Source organism: Eubalaena glacialis, chromosome 2 (assembly GCF_028564815.1).
Source record: "Eubalaena glacialis isolate mEubGla1 chromosome 2, mEubGla1.1.hap2.+ XY, whole genome shotgun sequence".
Classification (NCBI taxonomy): domain Eukaryota; kingdom Metazoa; phylum Chordata; class Mammalia; order Artiodactyla; family Balaenidae; genus Eubalaena; species Eubalaena glacialis.
This window is the reverse complement of record NC_083717.1, coordinates 190,580,438-190,598,556: the sequence shown is the minus strand read 5'-3', so window position 1 is coordinate 190,598,556 and position 18,119 is coordinate 190,580,438. Positions and strand designations below refer to the sequence as shown.

The 18,119-nt window shown below is 43.9% G+C and overlaps 1 protein-coding gene across 4 annotated transcripts in view; it reads right to left on the bottom strand.

Moving 5' to 3' along the window:
* EVL (Enah/Vasp-like) overlaps positions 1–18,119 on the bottom strand; it is a 157,529-nt gene that overhangs the window by 99,621 nt on the left and 39,789 nt on the right. The window lies entirely within an intron of this gene.

The following is an 18,119-nucleotide window of genomic DNA, read 5'->3' as shown; positions in this document are numbered from 1 at the left end:
TTAAAGTTCCACTTTAAGAAGCCTGACATGGGCTCCTCCCGCTTCCGCCGTTGCTGCGCAGCATCAGCTTTACCCTGCCTAGTCTTCCTTCTTCAGGTTTCTACCACTGGCTGTCCATCTTCTGGGTTTTCTTGCATTTTTTTCCCCCTCAGAGTTCAGTCCACCACTCCTGCCCTTTAGTTTCACAGTCACAGGGAACGGTTGCTGTATTTTAGGACCCAGTGGATGATGAAATTCACCTGAGACCACAGAGCCAGAGAAGGCCAAACTGAGTTTTGAACCTGGCAATCTTGACCCCAGAGCCCTCCGGTCTAAAGCCACGTGGCTGACAGGGTCTTCGTGCTCTGTCCAGGTGTCAGGCCTGTGCCTCTGAGATGGAAGAGCCAAGTTCAGGACACTGGTCCACCAGAGACCTCCCAGCTCCACGTAATCTCAAATGACGAAAGCTCTCCCAGAGATCTCCATCTCAACGCTAAGACCCAGCTCCACCCAATGACCAGCAAGCTACAGTGCTGGACACCCCATGCCAAACAACTAGCAAGACAGGAACACAGCCCCATCCATTAATAGAGAGGCTGCCTAAAATCATAATAAGGTCACAAACACCCCAAAACACACCACCGGACGTGGTCCTGCCCACCAGAAAGACAAGATCCAGCCTCATCTACCAGAAAACAGGCACCAGTCCCCTCCACCAGCAAGCCTACACAACCCACTGAACCAACTTAAGCCACTGGGGACAGACACCAAAAACAACAGGAACTACGAACGTGCAGCCTGCAAAAAGGAGACCCCAAACACAGTAAGTTAAGCAAAATGAGAAGACAGAGAAATACGCAGCAGATGAAGGAGCAAGGTAAAAACCCACCAGACCAAACAAATGAAGAGGAACTAGGCAGTCTATCTGAAAAAGAATTCAGAGTAATGACAGTAAACATATCAAAATCTTGGAAATAGAATGAAGAAAATACAACAAACGTTTAACAAGGACATAGAAGAACTAAAGAGCAAACAATGATGAACAACACAATAAATGAAATTAAAAATTCTCTAGAAGGAATCAATAGCAGAATAACTGAGGCAGAAGAACAGATAAGGGACCTGGAAGATAAAACAGTGGGAATAACTACTGCAGAGCAGAATAAAGAAAAAAGAATGAAAAGAATTGAGGACAGTCTCACAGACCTCTGGGACAATATTAAACGTACCAACATTCGAATTATAGGGGTCCCAGAAGAAGAAGAGAAAAAGAAAGGGACTGAGAAAATATTTGAAGAGATTATAGTTGAAAACTTCCCTAATATGGGAAAGGAAATAGTCAATCAAGTCCAGGAAGCGCAGAGAGTCCTATACAGAAAAAATCCAAGGAGAAACATGCCAAGACACATACTAATCAAACTATTAAAAATTAAATACAAAGAAAAAATATTAAAAGCAGCAAGGGAAGCGCAACAAATAACACACAAGGGAATCCCCATAAGGTTAACAGCTGATCTTTCAGTAGAAACTCTGCAAGCCAGAAGCGAGTGGCAGGGCATATTTAAAGTGATGAAAGGGAGAAACCTACAACCAAGATTACTCTACCCAGCAAGGATCTCATTCAGATTCGATGGAGAAATTAAAACCTTTACAGACAAGCAAAAGCTAAGAGAATTCAGCACCACCAAACCAGCTTTACAACAAATGCTAAAGGAACTCCTCTAGGCAGGAAACACAAGAGAAGGAAAAGACCTGCAAAAACAAACCCAAAACAATTAAGAAAATGGTAATAGGAACATACATATTGACAATTACCTTAAATGTAAATGGACTAAATGCTCCAACCAAAAGACATAGACTGGCTGAATAGATACAAAAACAAGACCCGTATATATGCTGTCTACAAGAGACCCACTTCAGACCTAGGGACACATACAGACTGAAAGTGAGGGGATGGAAAAAGATATTCCATGCAAATGGAAATCAAAAGAAAGCTGGAGTAGCAATTCTCATATCAGACAAAATAGACTTTGAAATAAAGACTATTACAAGAGACAAAGAACACTACATAATGATCAAGGGATCAATCCAAGAGGACGATATAACAATTGTAAATATTTATGCACCCAACATAGGAGCATCTCAATATATAAGGCAAATGCTAACAGCCATAAAATGGGAAATCAACAGTAACACAATCATAGTAGGGGACTTTAACACCCCACTTTCACCAATGGACAGATCATCCAAAATGAAAATAAGTAAGGAAACACAAGCTGTAAATAATACATTAAACAAGATGGACTTAACTGATATTTATAGGACATTCCATCCAAAAACAACAGAATACACTTTCTTCTCAAGTGCTCATGGAACATTCTCCAGGATAGATCATATCTAGGGTCACAAATCCAGCCTTGGTAAATTTAAGAAAACTGAAACCATATCAAGTATCTTTTCGGACCACAGGCTATGAGACTAGATATCACTTACAGGAAAAAATCTGTAAAAAATACAAACACATGGAGGCTAAACAATACACTACTTAACCAAGAGATCACTGAAGAAATCAAAGAGGAAATCAAAAAGTACCTAGAAACAAATGACAGTGAAAACATGATGACCCAAAACCTATGGGATGCAGCAAAAGCAGTTCTAAGAGGGAAATTTATAGCAATACAATCCTACCTCAAGAAACAAGAAACATCTCAAATAAACAACCTAACATTAAACCTAAAGCAATTACAGAAAGAAGAACAAAAAACCCCCAAAGTTAGCAGAAGGAAAGAAATCATAAAGATGAGATCAGAAATAAATGAAAAAGAAATGAAGGAAACAATAGCAAAGATCAATAAAACTAAAAGCTGGTCCTTTGAGAAGATAAACAAAATTGATAAACCATTAGCCAGAGTCATCAAGAAAAAAAGGGAGAAGACTCAAATCAATAGAATTAGAAATGAAAAAGGAGAAGTAACAACTGACACTGCAGAAATACAAAGGATCATGAGAGATTACTACAAGCCAACTCTATGCCAATAAAATAGACAACCTGGAAGAAATGGACAATTTCTTAGAAAAGCACAACCTTCCGAGACTGAACCAGGAAGAAATAGAAAATATAAACAGACCAATCACAAGCACTGAAATTGAGACTGTGATTAAAAATCTTCCAACATACAAAAGCCCAGGACCAGATGGCTTCACAGGCGAATTCTATCAAACATTTAGAGAAGAGCTAACACCTATCCTTCCTTCTCAAACTCTTCCAAAATACAGCAGAGGGAGGAACACTCCCAAACTCATTCTACGAGGCCACCATCACCCTGATACCAAAACCAGACAAAGATGTCACAAAGAAAGAAAACTACAGGTCAATATCACTGATGAACATAGAGGCAAAAATCCTCAAAAAAAATACCAGCAAACAGAATCCAACAGCACAATAAAAGGATCATACACCATGATCAAGTGGGGTTTACCCCTGGAGTGCAAGGATTCTTCAATATACGCAAATCAATCAATGTGATAAACCATATTAACAAAATGAAGGAAAAAAACCATATGATCATCTCAATAGATGCAGAGAAAGCTTTCGACAAAATTCAACATGCATTTATGATAAAAACCCTCCAGAAAGTAGGCATAGAGGGAACTTATCTCAACTAAGAAAGGCCATATATGACAAACCCACAGCCAACATCGTTCTCAATGGTGAAAAACTGAAACCATTTCCACTAAGATAAAAGGAACCAGACAAGGTTGTCCACTCCCACCACAATTATTCAACATAGTTTTGGACATTTTAGCCACAGCAATCAGAGAAGAAAAAGGAATCCAAATCGGAAAAGAAGAAGTAAAACTATCACTGTTTGCAGATGACATGATACTATACATAGAGAATCCTAAAGATGCTACCAGAAAACTACTAGAGCTAATCAATGAATTTAGTAAAGTAGCAGGATACAAAATTAATGCACAGAAATCTCTTGCATTCCTATAAACTAATGATGAAAAATCTGAAAGGGAAATTAAGGAAACACTCCCATGTACCACTGCAACAAAAAGAATGAAATACCTAGGAATAAACCTACCTAAGGAGACAAAAGACCTGTATGCAGAAAACTATGAGACACTGATGAGAGAAATTAAAGATGATACAAACAGATGGAGAGATATACCATGTTCTTGGATTGGAAGAATCAACATTGTGAAAATGACTATACTACCCAAAGCAATCTACAGATTCAATGCAATCCCTATCAAACTACCAATGGCATTTTTCACAGAACTAGAACAAAAAATTTCACAATTTGTATGGAAACACAAAAGACCCCGAACAGCCAAAGCAATCTTGAGAAAGAAAAACGGAGCTGGAGGAATAAGGCTCCTGGACTTCAGACTATACTACAAAGCTACAGTAATCAAGACAGTATGGTACAGGCACAAAAACAGAAATATAGATCAACGGAACAGGATAGAAAGTCCAGAGATAAACCCACACACACATGGTCACTTTATTTTTGATAAAGGAGGCAAGAATATACAATGGAGAAAAGACAGCCTCTTCAGTAAGTGGTGCTGGGAAACCTGTACAGCTATATGTAAAAGAATGAAATTAGAACACTCCCTAATACCATACACAAAAATGAACTCAAAATGGATTAAAGACCTAAATGTAATAAGGCCAGACACTATAAAACTCTTAGAGGAAAACACAGGCAGAACACTCTATGACAAAAATCACAGCAAGATCCTTTTTGACCCACCTCTTAGAGAAATGGAAATAAAAACAAAAATAAACAAATGAGACCTAATGAAACTTAAAAGCTTTTGCATAGCAAAGGAAACCATAAACAAGACGAAAAGACAACCCTCAGAATGGGAGAAAAGATTTGCAAATGAAGCAACTGACAAACGATTCACCTCCAAAATTTACAAGCAGCTCATGCAGCTCAATATCAAAAAAACAAACAACCCAATCCAAAAATGGGCAGAAGATCTAAGCAGACATTTCTCCAAAGAAGATATACAGATTGTCAACAAACACATGAAAGGATGCCCAAGATCACTAATCATTAGAGAAATGCAAATCAAAACTACAATGAGGTATCACCTCACACCAGTCAGAATGGCCATCATCAAAAAATCGACAAACATAAATGCTGGAGAGGGTGTGGAGAAAAGGGAACCCTCTTGCACTGTTGGTGGGAATGTAAATTGATACAGCCACTATGGAGAACAGTATGGAGGTTCCTTAAAAAACTAAAAATAGAACTACCATACGACCCAGCAATCCCACTACGGGGCATATACCATGAGAAAACCATAATTCAAAAAGAGTCATGTACCACAATGTTCACTGCAGCTCTATTTACAATAGTCAGGACGTGAAAGCAACCTAAACGTCCATCAACAGATGAATGGATAAAGAAGATGTGGCACATATACACAATGGAATATTACTCAGCCATAAAAAGAAACAAAACTGAGTTATTTGTAGTGAGGTGGATGGACCTGGAGACTGTCATACAGAGTGAAGTCAGTCAGAAAGAGAAAAACAAATACTGTATGCTAACACTTATATATGGAATCTAAAAAAAAAAAAAAAAAAAGGTTCTGAAGAACCTAGTGGCAGGACAGGAATAAAGATGCAGACGTAGAGAATGGACTTGAGGACACGGGGAGGGGGAAGGGTAAGCTGGGACGAAGTGAGAGAGTGGCATGGACATGTATACACTACCAAATGTAAAACAGATAGCTAATGGGAAGCAGCCGCATAGCACAGGGAGATCAGCTCAGTGCTTTGTGACCACCTAGAGGGGTGGGATAGGGAGGGTAGGAGGGAGACGCAAGGAGGAGGAGATATCGGGATATATGTATATGTATAGCAGTGAATCAGCTAACATACCACTGTAAAGCAATTATACTCCAATAAAGATGTTAAAAAAAAAAAACCTAAAAAAAAAAGATAAATGAATGAATGAATGAATGAATGAGCCTGTATTAGTCAACTTGGGTGGCTGTAACGAAATACCCCAGAGTGGGAGCTTAGAAGCAGCAATTCACTTCCTCACAGTTCTGGAGGCTGCAAGTCCAAATCAAGGTGTCAGCAGGGTTGGTTTCTCTAGAGGTCTCTCACCTGACTTGTACAACAGATGCCGCCTTTCCTTGTGTCCTCACACAGCCTTCCTCTGTGTGCGAGCTCTCCTGGTGACTCTGCCTCTTCTTATATGGACACAAGTCGTATTGCATTAGGGCTCCACCCTTACGACCCCATTTAACCTTCAGTACCTCCTTAAAGGCCCCATCTCCAAATACAGTCACACTGGGGATTAGAGCTTCAACCTATGAATTCAGGGGGACACAATTCCATCCATATCAGTTTCCTAGACCACAGTCCTCTGTTAAACACCCAGATGGAATACAACACTGTAAATGTGGTCTGACAATTTTGAACATTACTGGGACAGTCATCTCCTCTGGAGGTAAAAATGATACAGTTTTTAGTCTGTTTTTATTTATCTTGCATGGTTTTGTATTATTTGGGATTCTTTAGGTTGTAAGTGACAGATATTAATGGGAAAAAATGGAATTTATTAGTTCATACAGTACAAAAAAGTGGGCTCATGAATAAGCCTGGATTAAGCAGGGCGGAAAGCGGGACACACAAGCTCAGCGATGCCAGGAGAATTCAGTTTCTTTGGTCTTTGCTGAACCCTACTTCTCTCTCTGGCTTCATTAGCAGACCACCTTTCCCCACATGGTAGGAAAGAAGGTTACCAATGACTTGAGGCTTTCTTGATCCTGACAGAGAAAACCGGCATCTTTCCTAATAGCTCTAGCCCATCAGGGGTCTCATGGAGGACTCTTAGATGACATGCCTGCACCTAAACCAATCACCACAGTCAGGGGATTGAGTTTTGGCCGGGCCAGGCCTGGGCTGTGTGCCACCCCAGAGTGGCGGTGAGGTGTCAGGCCCACACAAACTGCATGACCAGGTCAAGTTACCAGGGAACAGAAAGCTAGTTCCCCTCTACTTAACCCCTCCTCTCCAAAACGGCTGCTGGGCAAAACACAGTATCTTTCTAGCAATAAATGCTATTCCAGCAAACAAACAGGTGTGCTAAAAAATATTTTGACTGCCTCTCTCTTTTTAAAAATTTCTTGATCTTTGTGCAACGTCTTACTTATTGAAATAACCTCAAGCTCATCTCTGTCTCTTTGGCCAGGTGCTAAAAAACAAGTGACTTATTTGAAGTGGGTAAAGAATGCCCTGACATCTTAGCACTCCCCATCAGTAAGATCTGTACTGGTAAAAGCAAAACCGCAGCAAGCTTCTCCTCCTTACAGTCCTTTAAAAGAGCTAGACTTTATCATGGAAACATCAAGAGTAATTCCATCAAGAGGGTGATACATTAGAAATTCCTTTTGAAAAAAAAACAACCCACAGATGGGCACATCTGAGAGAATGAGCAGTGTAAAAAAAAAAAAAAAGAGGGCTTCCCTGGTGGCGCAGTGGTTAAGAATCCGCCTGCCAATGAAGGGGACATGGGTTCGAGCCCTCGTCTGGGAAGATCCCACATGCCGCGGAGCAACTAGGCCCGTGAGCCACAACTACTGAGCCTGCACTCTAGAGCCCACAAGCCACAATTACTGAGCCCGCGCGCCACAACTACTGAAGCCCGCACACCTAGAGCCCGTGCTCCGCAACAAGAGAAGCCACCGCAATGAGAAGTCTGTGCACCGCAACGAAGAGTAGCCCCCGCTCGCTGCAACTAGAGAAAGCCCGCGCACAGCAACGAAAACCCAATGCAGCCAAAAATAAATAAATAAATTTATTAAAGAAAAAAAAAGCTAACATGTGCACACTGTTGAATGAAATTTACCATTTGGAACTGTCCAAAAATTTCTTGCTGCCAGGGACATGTCAGAAACACACAAAATAAACTGTCTTGGCAGTCCAAACTGGGGTACAACAAAGTGAATGACAGAAACATGGTTCTTGATTGTCCAATTGAGTGACTTCATTAAACTCCAAAAACATAAAACCTAGCAAAAACACAATTTAGAAAGAAAATTCAAGGAACATTTAAAAAAATTTTTCAGTTGTAACATGTCAGCTACAGAACTCAGAGACACATAAGACAAAATTCACTCATTCATGGAACAACTTTTAGTTGTCCTTCAAATAGCTAGTAGATGCCGTGTTAGGTACTAGGGCACTAAATGAACTTGGCAAATAACAACTGAAAAAAGAACTACGCGTTTTACTGTTAACAAAGCACTTTTGCGTATATAATGACACTTTTCCTCACAACAATATTTTACAGATAAGGCAAGTGAGACCCAAAAAGAATAAATGATTTGCCCCAAATTACACAGCCAGTAAGAGCAGAAGCCTGAACTCACACCTAAATGAGACTTCAAATCACAGGCTCTATTTATTATCTTCTTCCATTTACGTATTTTGCTCTGAATATTCTCTTCTCCCCCCTCTTCTAATTCCCAGGCTCAGATTCTCCTTCTGCTACAGCAGCATTTTCCAGAGTTAAAACTAAAAATTAAGTGTTAGGCAATAAAAGTTCCTTCATCAAACACACATGGGAAACTCGGGGCAAAATTCACACATATACACACACCCGCCGCTACAGGACTTCTCAGAGCCTTCATGCTACTCTCCAAGGCATGGGGTGTGCAATTTTTCTCAAACAGCTGACCACAGAACTTAGTTCCCCATGAAGCCCCTTGTATGACTAAGACAGCAGTCAAAAGCACAGGTCTCAGAGTCAGACGGCCCTGGGTTCAAGTGCCAGCTCTGTGTGATGCTGGACGAGTTGTGAAACAGATATAACAATAACAGCAGCTGTCTCATAGGATTCCTATGAGGACGGTAGTACATGTGTTCATGCCTATAAAGTGCTTAGCAGGTTACAATTAACACAGTCAGGGCTCAATAAATGTGATATATTCACTTATCCAATGAAACATTATATAAAACAAATAGTGCCAGAATACCTCACAGACTCTGTTTTACAAAATTAGGGTCAGAATGATAAAAACAAGCATTGACTTTGTAGTTAGAAGACCTAGGTCCAATTTCCAGCTTTACCAATTAAGCCGATGTGTGACTCTGAGGAAGTGACCTAACCTCTCTGAACCTTAGATGCCTCTTAGATAAAATGGTAATAATAATGCCTAGCTCATAGGATTGTTGGGAAAATTAGAGATGATAACAAAAGTGCCTGGAATATGGCAGGTACACGTGCACATGTGTTATCTTGTTTGCATCTGAATCTAGAAGAACCAGAAAAACTTTTCATTTCAGTATGTAACGACTCTTTAAACTTCACATGCATTTTTACTAGCTCAAACCTTCTGTAAGTCCCTACAGCTTTGAAAACCTACCACCTGGTCCTCTCAGGCCTTCCTGCTGATCTACTGCCCGGACAAACCCTGCCCGTGCACAGCAGGTCTTACTCCCCAGACTCGGTACCTCTCTCAAAACCCCAATCATGCCTTCATGCTCAGTAATGAACAGATGTCAGAGAGGCAGCAAATTGTCCTTTTTCCTGCCGTTTCCCCTTCTAGGGCCTGTAACAACGACTGGCATATGGCAGAGGGTTTTAAATAAGTAACAAAAACGAGTAAATAAAAAGTGCTGAGAAGCCAGGCCTCATCCAGCTCTGCTCAAGTGTGACAGACGGGATGAAGATGCATCAAACACTGCCTCTGCCTTCAAGCGTGCCTCAATCTAGTCAGGAAAATAAGACTGAGCAACATTAAATACTAGATTATGTGTTACACAGCTTGAGTGCTCTATGGGAGTTCAGTAAAAAAGAGACGTTTATTTGGGCGACAGAGGTCAGAAAAGGCTCCCCGGAAGGTAGTGTGTGCAGTCCTGGGTTTTGAAGGGTTTCATGCGAAGAAAACAATGGTTTTGACAGGAAAAGAGTAAAGGGACAAAGTAGGTGATTAAATAGTTAATTGCACTAGGGAATCGTAAGCAAAGAAGAAGGCATGGGCGAATCCTGTAAGTTAATGATCAGTCAAGAAAGCAGGTTTGCTTAACCACAAAACCGAACAGGCTTGCTTAGCAACAAAACCGTGCAACAGAAGCATGAGACTTGCCCCCCAGAACAAGAAAACAATGGTGGCAGGAGGCCCACATCCTGCCCAGGGAGGTCAGTAAGTTAATGACTCCTAGGACATGCTCCTCTACACACACGAGAAACAAAAACATAAGGAAAAGGCGACATTATACTGAAACCTGAGATGATTTACTGTATTTCAGTGTATGTTGCCGCCTTTTTGCTCATCTCCATTGCGCCATGACAGTCCCAGTTTGACCATGTAGGGACAAGAGAACTCCCCCGCCTGACGTGGAGAAGGAGGGGGAACTGATGATGGAAGCCTGACATCTGCTTAAGAGTGAGGAAGAAGGTGGTCTTCTCCCCCGCCCCACTTTTCCTTTGATTATAAACTGTAGCCCACTAAGTCTGGAGGCGGCACTCCCTTGACTGCCCGCTTGTATCTCTCACAAGCATCCTATACTTACTAATAAACTCTTTCCTTACCTGTCACTCTGCCTCTCGCTGAATTCTTGAAACGTGTTCTGTGGTTTCAGTTTAGAGACGGGGAAGCAAAGTGGCACGTGTAGATCTGTGACTAAATCCGTTTTTTGGAGCGGAGGGAAGATTCCTGGGAGTTAAGCTTTAAGAGAGCGCACGCAGTCAGGCCACAGCGGGCTTCATTTGCAGAAGACAAAGAGGAGCTGGACTGGCGGTGGACAGTTATACTGCAACTTGTCCCCCAAACACTAGGACGTGTTCCCCGCATTGCCCACCTTTCTCTGAGGCAGGCTGCATTTAAGTTTTCAGTCAGGGCGGGGTGAGCTGATTCACACTTCGAATCACGACAGGAACCTGATTATCATAATGCCCCAACCAAGACCAGGAAAACAAACAGTTTTATCAACTGTAGCAAAACATATCTGCCTTCCTCCACCTTAGGAATCTCTAATGCCCTCAACTCTTCAGTAAGTTGGTGAATAAGGAAAATACACAGTCTTCACTCTCTGGCTTTGGAAGTGCTCCAAGGTTCATTGGACTGTGAAAGCATCCTCTCTCTAGGAAAAGGAATTTCATCACTGAGTACAAACACTTCTTTAAATCATACAGTTTGTTTGATGTCCTGTTCATAAGAGTATATGCAACCACACAGTTGTGCCCATCTCCCCATCTCTCCTCAGGAGGCTCCATCTTGACTCAGTACACAGCTTCTGACCCACGGCACATGGTGAAACAGGAAGGACAGAGCTTCCGAATGCCCTGGAGGGAGCCCCGGAGGGACACCCACCTTCCTGCTCCGGGTTCTCTCTCCCATGACCCTGTGCTCCAGGGGCACAGGGGTGATCTCAGGGACGGAAGGGCTCCCAGTTTTCAGTCTTCTCCAGTGCCTCCACAAATAAACGCAGGCTGCCTTTTCTCTCCTCCAGCCCTCGTGCTGAGGAAGACGGAGGCCAAGCTAGTCTCAAAGACGCACAGCGAGATCCGTCCTGGCGTCGGGCAGGCCCTGAAGTGGCTGACTGGAGTGAAAACAATCCCACTCACTTGTAACCGGGTTCAGGATGAACTCCTGAGAGCCACGTGACCAGTTACCAAACCCAACAGACCACAAACCAGCAGGCCGTCAGTTCTAGACCCAGTGTTGAGTCTGTACGAGCACCACACACTCAACACACCTGGGTTCAATCTGCCGCAGGAGGCGCCAGCTGAACTTGAAAGCACGCGTGACAGCGCCTTTCATTATCCAGGGCTCCTGACTTTCCCACGCTCCCGCATGGCCGTCATCTTGTTCTCTCTGAACCACGTAAGTTATTATTTGTATTTTCCAGGTGGACCAACTACATCCCAGGGAAGTTAAGTGGCGTATCTAAGGTAACACAGTATCGTTAGAACCTAGGGTTTTCAGGTTCCCAAGCTCAGGTTCTCCCCACAAACTCCAACTAGGGAGGTGTCATCAGTGGAGCCTTGAAAAAAAATGGACACGCCTGGACTCCACCTCTGAATACCTGGACTCGGTAGGTTTGAGGTGCGACCTGGGCACCTGTGCCAGGTTTCAGTGCACCCTCCCAGTAGGGAACCGTTACGGGGGACCCCCAAGTTGAGGTCTTCCGTGGCTTCTCCTGAGGCCCGGGTGTACTACACCCCAGGATGTACTACACCGCACCCACAACAGCTCCTGCTGGTTGGAATGGTGCTCTCCACAGAGTTCCCACCGTAATTCACTCTGCTTCCCCCAAAGGAGAGCTCACACACCGAACCGGTCCAGTGCGGCCCATGTCAGTTCAACAGACATCTATTGCTCATGTCAGTCTCTGGAGATAAAGAGGTATGACCCGGAGGAATACAGAACAATGAGTAACGGGCTGCGGACTAACCAGGGAGGCGCTGGGACAATGTTGACACGTGATGGTGGGCTCTGGCTATGTTATCACGATTAGCCAGAAAGCGGCAGAGTCCCAGTTATGTCAACTTCAGGGAACTTAATTAATCTCTCAGCCCAGTGAATCTGTGTGCCAACCAAGCCGAGATCCAGGCTCTCAGCTGATTAGTCACACCACAGTCAGTTCACTGTGTCATAAACATTTCAGCAGCAAACAGGATTATCTTCCACGGACTCATTGCTGGCATTCTGAGTCTGAAATGCCAAGGAAACGGGGAGATCAGAGGTGCTCCCCATCCTTAAGAGTGTGTCAGGTCTCCTTCCTGGCTCCTATGTAATTTCTAATCCAGGATGAGGGTCTGAATTAAATGCTCTGCTGCTTAAGGTAAATTAAAGGAATTAATTTATTGAGTATCTACTAAGTGCCAGGAACCCTGCCAGATGCTTTATATAAGTAATCTCATTTAATCAACACAGTAGCTCTGGGAGGTAGGTAATACCCCCATCTTACAGACAGGCAGACTAAACCACGAAGAACTTAGGTAACTTGTGCGAAGTAACAAGCCAGCACTGCAAAACATGCGTTTCCCACGAATACTACACATTCCCTAAAGGTGAAAAATGTCTACCTCTGCAAAACAGTGACCTTCAGGGCAGAGAGAAGTGACCCTCATGAGGAAAAGACAACCAGGTTGGGTTACCCTGAAAAGAGTGAGAAAAAGTCCCTTCTCCTCAGGTTTTACCAGCCAAAATATGGCTAAGAGCACACGGCCCCTGGCTCCCGGCTCCCGGCTCCCGGCTCCCGGGCCTCAGCTCCTGCACTGCTGCCAACAGCCCTTCCCTTTATTCTCACCCACCCAAACCCTATGCTTCTCTAAGACTCGCTCCAAGAGACGGCCCGGCCCGCCCCACAAGTCTCCCTAACTTCCACAACAGCAAAACCAGACCCTCCTCCCGGCCCAGGCACCTTATCTGGAGCCCTGTGGAACTTCTCCTGGTTTTCCCTGTGCTCCTTTTGTCTTTGGCCACCCCCACGCCATGCTTTTGGTGTTGGTTCAGCACCTTCCCGGGACAGTAATTCCCTGAGGGCAGGACCAAGGATGGCACATATTTGCATTTTCTACTGATGTTCAGGAAGTAGTTTGTTGGATGAACGGCTATCCTAATAGCAAAAAGGCCCTCCCCTCTCCAAAAGGACACACCTACACAGTTGGGAGACTCTTCTGCAACCATCCTAAGTAACTAGCAAGAGTTACACAGACCCAAGCTGGTGTCCTATTCCGGGGCTTATTCCTCTAGGTAATGAGTTCAGTTAAAATTCTTTTCTCTTAGTTCAGTTTTGCTTTGTTGTTTTCTATATAAGAGACCAGAATGCTAAGCAAAGAGAAATGGGAGATGGAAACAAAAATTGTTTTATAAAGCAGCACCTGAACCGGTTAACTATTAACTGATTCCAAAATATAAAATGCAAACATTTATAGCGAAGTTTTATAATTTATACACTTCTTTCCTATATGTTACCTCAAAATAGCCCTTCTCCTCTAAGTGAGGTAAAGAGAGATAAAGTGACTTCTGCAAGGTCCCAGCTTTTAAATTTACATTGTATGAACTGCAGGGGAGTCTGGTTCCACAACACTGCTTCGCTCTGAGTGAAACTCAACAACTGTAACACTTACTTAATAATGGAGAACAGACTGGTATTTTAAAATATATCTGCGTTGCCATCCTACAGCTAAATTATCTGTTTCGCAAAATAACTTTTGCTTGTGGCTAGACAAACACTCGGCGAAACTGTCAAGTCAATGAAACGTGTCTGTCCTTCCCTCTCTGCTGCTCTACTTTTCTCTCCCTCAACCCTCCACCCTCTGCCCATGTACTCCAACCAGGTGCCCCTACCACCCCCTACTAAAGACCCGCGTGGCTGTGCATACTAATAGCCCTGGGGGACCAGACAGCGTGACTGTAAGCTCCCCACAGTTAGGGACTGTGGCTTATTCAGTTAAAGTTATCCTAATGCCCACAATACCAGCAGTGTAGACATTTAATAGTCAGACATTTACTAATCCCTCCTAGAGCTGACACTAGGCTAATAGCTGGTAGTGAGGTAAGATGACTAAGATATGCCTCCTGGCCTCCAAGAGCTCACACTTTAGTAGGGTAGAAGGATGTGAAAGAAACTGATTGTTCTACAATTGCGCTACAGTAAGCACTATTGATACATAGCTACATCACTAGGAGCCGTGGGAGCTAGGAGGAGGGGTCAGTCTATTCTACCCTTGGGGGCAGAATATTCCTCTTCTATTCCCCGGCTTTTCCCACAGTCAGGGAGGTGAGCCAAGTGCCTGGAGCTACAACAGGCTCTGGGCCCAGAGGAGAGACTCAGAAAGGCTGTGCTGGCTGGAAGACACAAGGTCAATTCATAGGATGGCATTCTGGGCCCAGAGTATCAGAGAAAGAAGGACTGAACTGAAATTGACCAGATCCCCATAACTGCTGGGTGACTTCAGGGAAATTACCTCACCCCTTTGAGCCTCTGTTCTCTTTTCCTTCACTCACTTAACATTATTTATGGAGTGGAGGTTTTGGGACAGTCCCATGTCTCTGAGCCTGTTTTCATTTTTATGTGGGTTAAAGTGACCAGGGGCAAAGCAGCTAGCAGTGTCTGGTACATAGTAGGTACTCAGTGATCAAGTTTCTGTACCTTCCCTTTCCCTGCCCAGCCCAGTTTCCATCTCCTGTTGATCTGAGATTTATTTCCTCACCACAGTGTGAAAGTCACTGTACCTAAATATCTGTTTCTTCAAGGGATTACAGGACCCTGGGAAACGAGAGGGACTAAGCTGGCTTGGGCTCTGGACACTCGAAAGGGGTGGTGGGGCTCTCCTCGTTTGCGAACTTCAGGTCTTCCCTGATGCCACTCATTTTAACTCGTTTCAATACTCCAGGGAAAGGGCAAGAAAAGTGCTAACACTTCCCAAGACCAGACATAAATTTAAATTAATAAAGAGCTAGTTTGAATTTGAATCCAATCCTTCCATAATAATGTTTTACTTAAAAGTAAAATAAAACAAAACAGACCCAAAGTAGTAACTTCCCATTTTTATGTGATGGACACATTCCAACTGTGGATTTTAAATCCTGGAGTTGGTATACCACATTCCTTCTGGAAATAAATCAGAATAAGTGGCAGGAATTGTGAGAAACAGCGGTTTCTGATTCGGGTTCCATTCTCACTTGAGGGATTATGAAGCCGAAAATCACTTTTCAAACTCTTTATTCCAGGGTCGGTAAGGGGATGCAGTCATTATTCTGGGTCTAGAGGTGGAAGAAAAACTAGACAGGATTCCACAAAGCTGTCTCCAGCAGGGCTCAGAGGACAGCCTCTGTGGTGTGCAGTAACAGGTAAATGTTGACTTAAACTATCAGTTCAGCACACATCTTGCCTAAGAAGTTTTTTTTTTTTTTAAAGGAAAAACACAAATGCAGTGTGTCTCCTAGCACAGCCAGCTAGAACAGCTGGCCTGGTGTTAGGACAACACAGTCTTGCAATCAGTGGAAGGCAGAAACCCCCTAACCAGCTGGAAAATGCTGGCCCGGCCTCTCAAGCTCTCGGGACTCTGCAGCTCTCTAGGCTCGGGCGCTGGGCCCCCGCGAGTCATGACCATCAGCAGCCCATTCTAGAGTGACAGCATCGTGGAGATTCCTTATGAAATGTGGTTGAAGTTCTCTGGCACTCCTGCAACGGGGCTGTGCTGAGGACACTTTGCATTTTTCTCAGGAGGTCAGATGTCAGCTTTTCGACATGCTCTTCTGGACCCGCACGCTCAGAGGGCACCATGGCACCATCCCAGGCCTGCGCCGAGCTAAGCCAGAGAGCTTGCTTGCTTTTTCTTCCTTATTAAGTCCTCGTGAAAATGAACTGCGTCCGCCACTTACTAAGGCCTTACTGTGTGTCAAGCGGTTTTAGGCACTAAGGAAACAAAAGTTAAAAACAGACAGGATTGACAGACCACATTGGAACTCAGAGTCCAATAGGGAGTAACGGCAGGTAAACGTGTCTGTCAATCAGACTTCCTTTTAAAATGAACGTGGCCCTCGCGCTCTTGGAGTTGGGTGTGTGTACGGAGGGCTGTGTCCACAGATAACCTGATGGAGACCCTCAGGGTCCTCTCCTCCCTTTATTCTCATGTGGAAAGAGTGCTATAATTTATAAAGTAAGTTTATGTTATCTCATTTAATTCTAACAGTATTATAGACTTTCTCGGCAAGAACAACTATCCCCATTTTCAGCTGAGAAAATTGAGACTTAAGAACGATGAATAGGCTGGCCAAGCCCACAAAGGAGCACACGGCAGAACAAGGCTTATAAAGCAAGTTCCCTGGCTCTCGCCCCAGTGTCCCTTCCACCGCCGCCCCAGGAGCGTGCCCCCCTCATGCCTCCACCCCCGCCTTGGCCCACCTGCCCGTACCTGAACTGCTGCTTCTGGCTCCTACCTGTACCTCCCTCCTTGCCTCTGCCTCAGACTTCCCACCTCAACGACAACAACGACAACGTCTGCTTTCCCCAAGCCAATGGTTCTCAAAGTCTGGTCCCCAGAACTGCAGCATCAGAAAACCTGGGAACTTATCGGACACACAGATCCTGAAGCCCCATCCCAGACCTGCTAGATCTGAAACTCTGGGGGTGGGTTTTCATGAGCCCTCCAGGTGATTCTGCTGCGTGCTATAGCTTGAGGACCAACCTGACCTAAACTAAAAAGCTAAGCTCCTCTCGAGCGCCGTGTTGCCCCACCACAATCCCCTGGCCCCCATGCGCATAAGCCCCATGACTAAAGAAGAAAGCCACCTGTCTGGCCCCGTGCAGCCGTCATAAAATGCAATCATACTCAGCAAAATTCTTCAGGGCCAGCTTAGGCAGAAACTTGAAGCGTAACAGACTTCCCCTTTCTGCTCTACTTTCCCACTTTCTCAGCTCAGCAGAGCAGTGGCCTTTAACTCAACCCCCTTCCGCCTCATCAGACCCAGCTCTTGGCTCCTGAACTAGGAGCCGCCACGGTGGGAGTGGGTTTGTTGATACGCATCCCTCCCCACTGACTACAAAATGCAACGAAAGGCTCCAAGCTTGTTCAAGGCAGAAGCCAAGACTTACTCCATCTCAAACGAATGCTAGCAATAAAATATGAGCCTCACCACTGTACTACTTTCTACGATTTACAAAGCTCTTCCGTAACTCTCACAAGGATCAGGAAAGCCAATTTTGAAACTCGGATTAGAACCCAGGACTTAACGATTCATTCCCTAAGGACCTATCTACTGTTACATGCCAGGCATTAAATAAATTGTTGTTAGTTATCTAATGGAGCTATCATAAAACTGTAAGTTCTGGTCACGGTGTCACCCCATGTCATCAGAGCATGTGGCCACGTGGAAAGAATGTTCTTTTCACAAACCCAGTCCATTAGAAATAATGCAGAGGCACGCTCTTAAACAAAGGATAACTTCCTGGATCCAAAGCCCCAAGTTTATAGAAAGGGAGGGAACAACCTCCGTAGCCCTGCTTTTCTTTGTGGAAAGCTGATAATGCTCTCATCCTCTCCCTTGATTTTGATCAAAAGGTCTCTAGTTTCCTCTTACAAGTAATGAAAGGTGGTTAATTCTATTATCATTTTAATGTCTACTGCAGCAACATTTGGAGG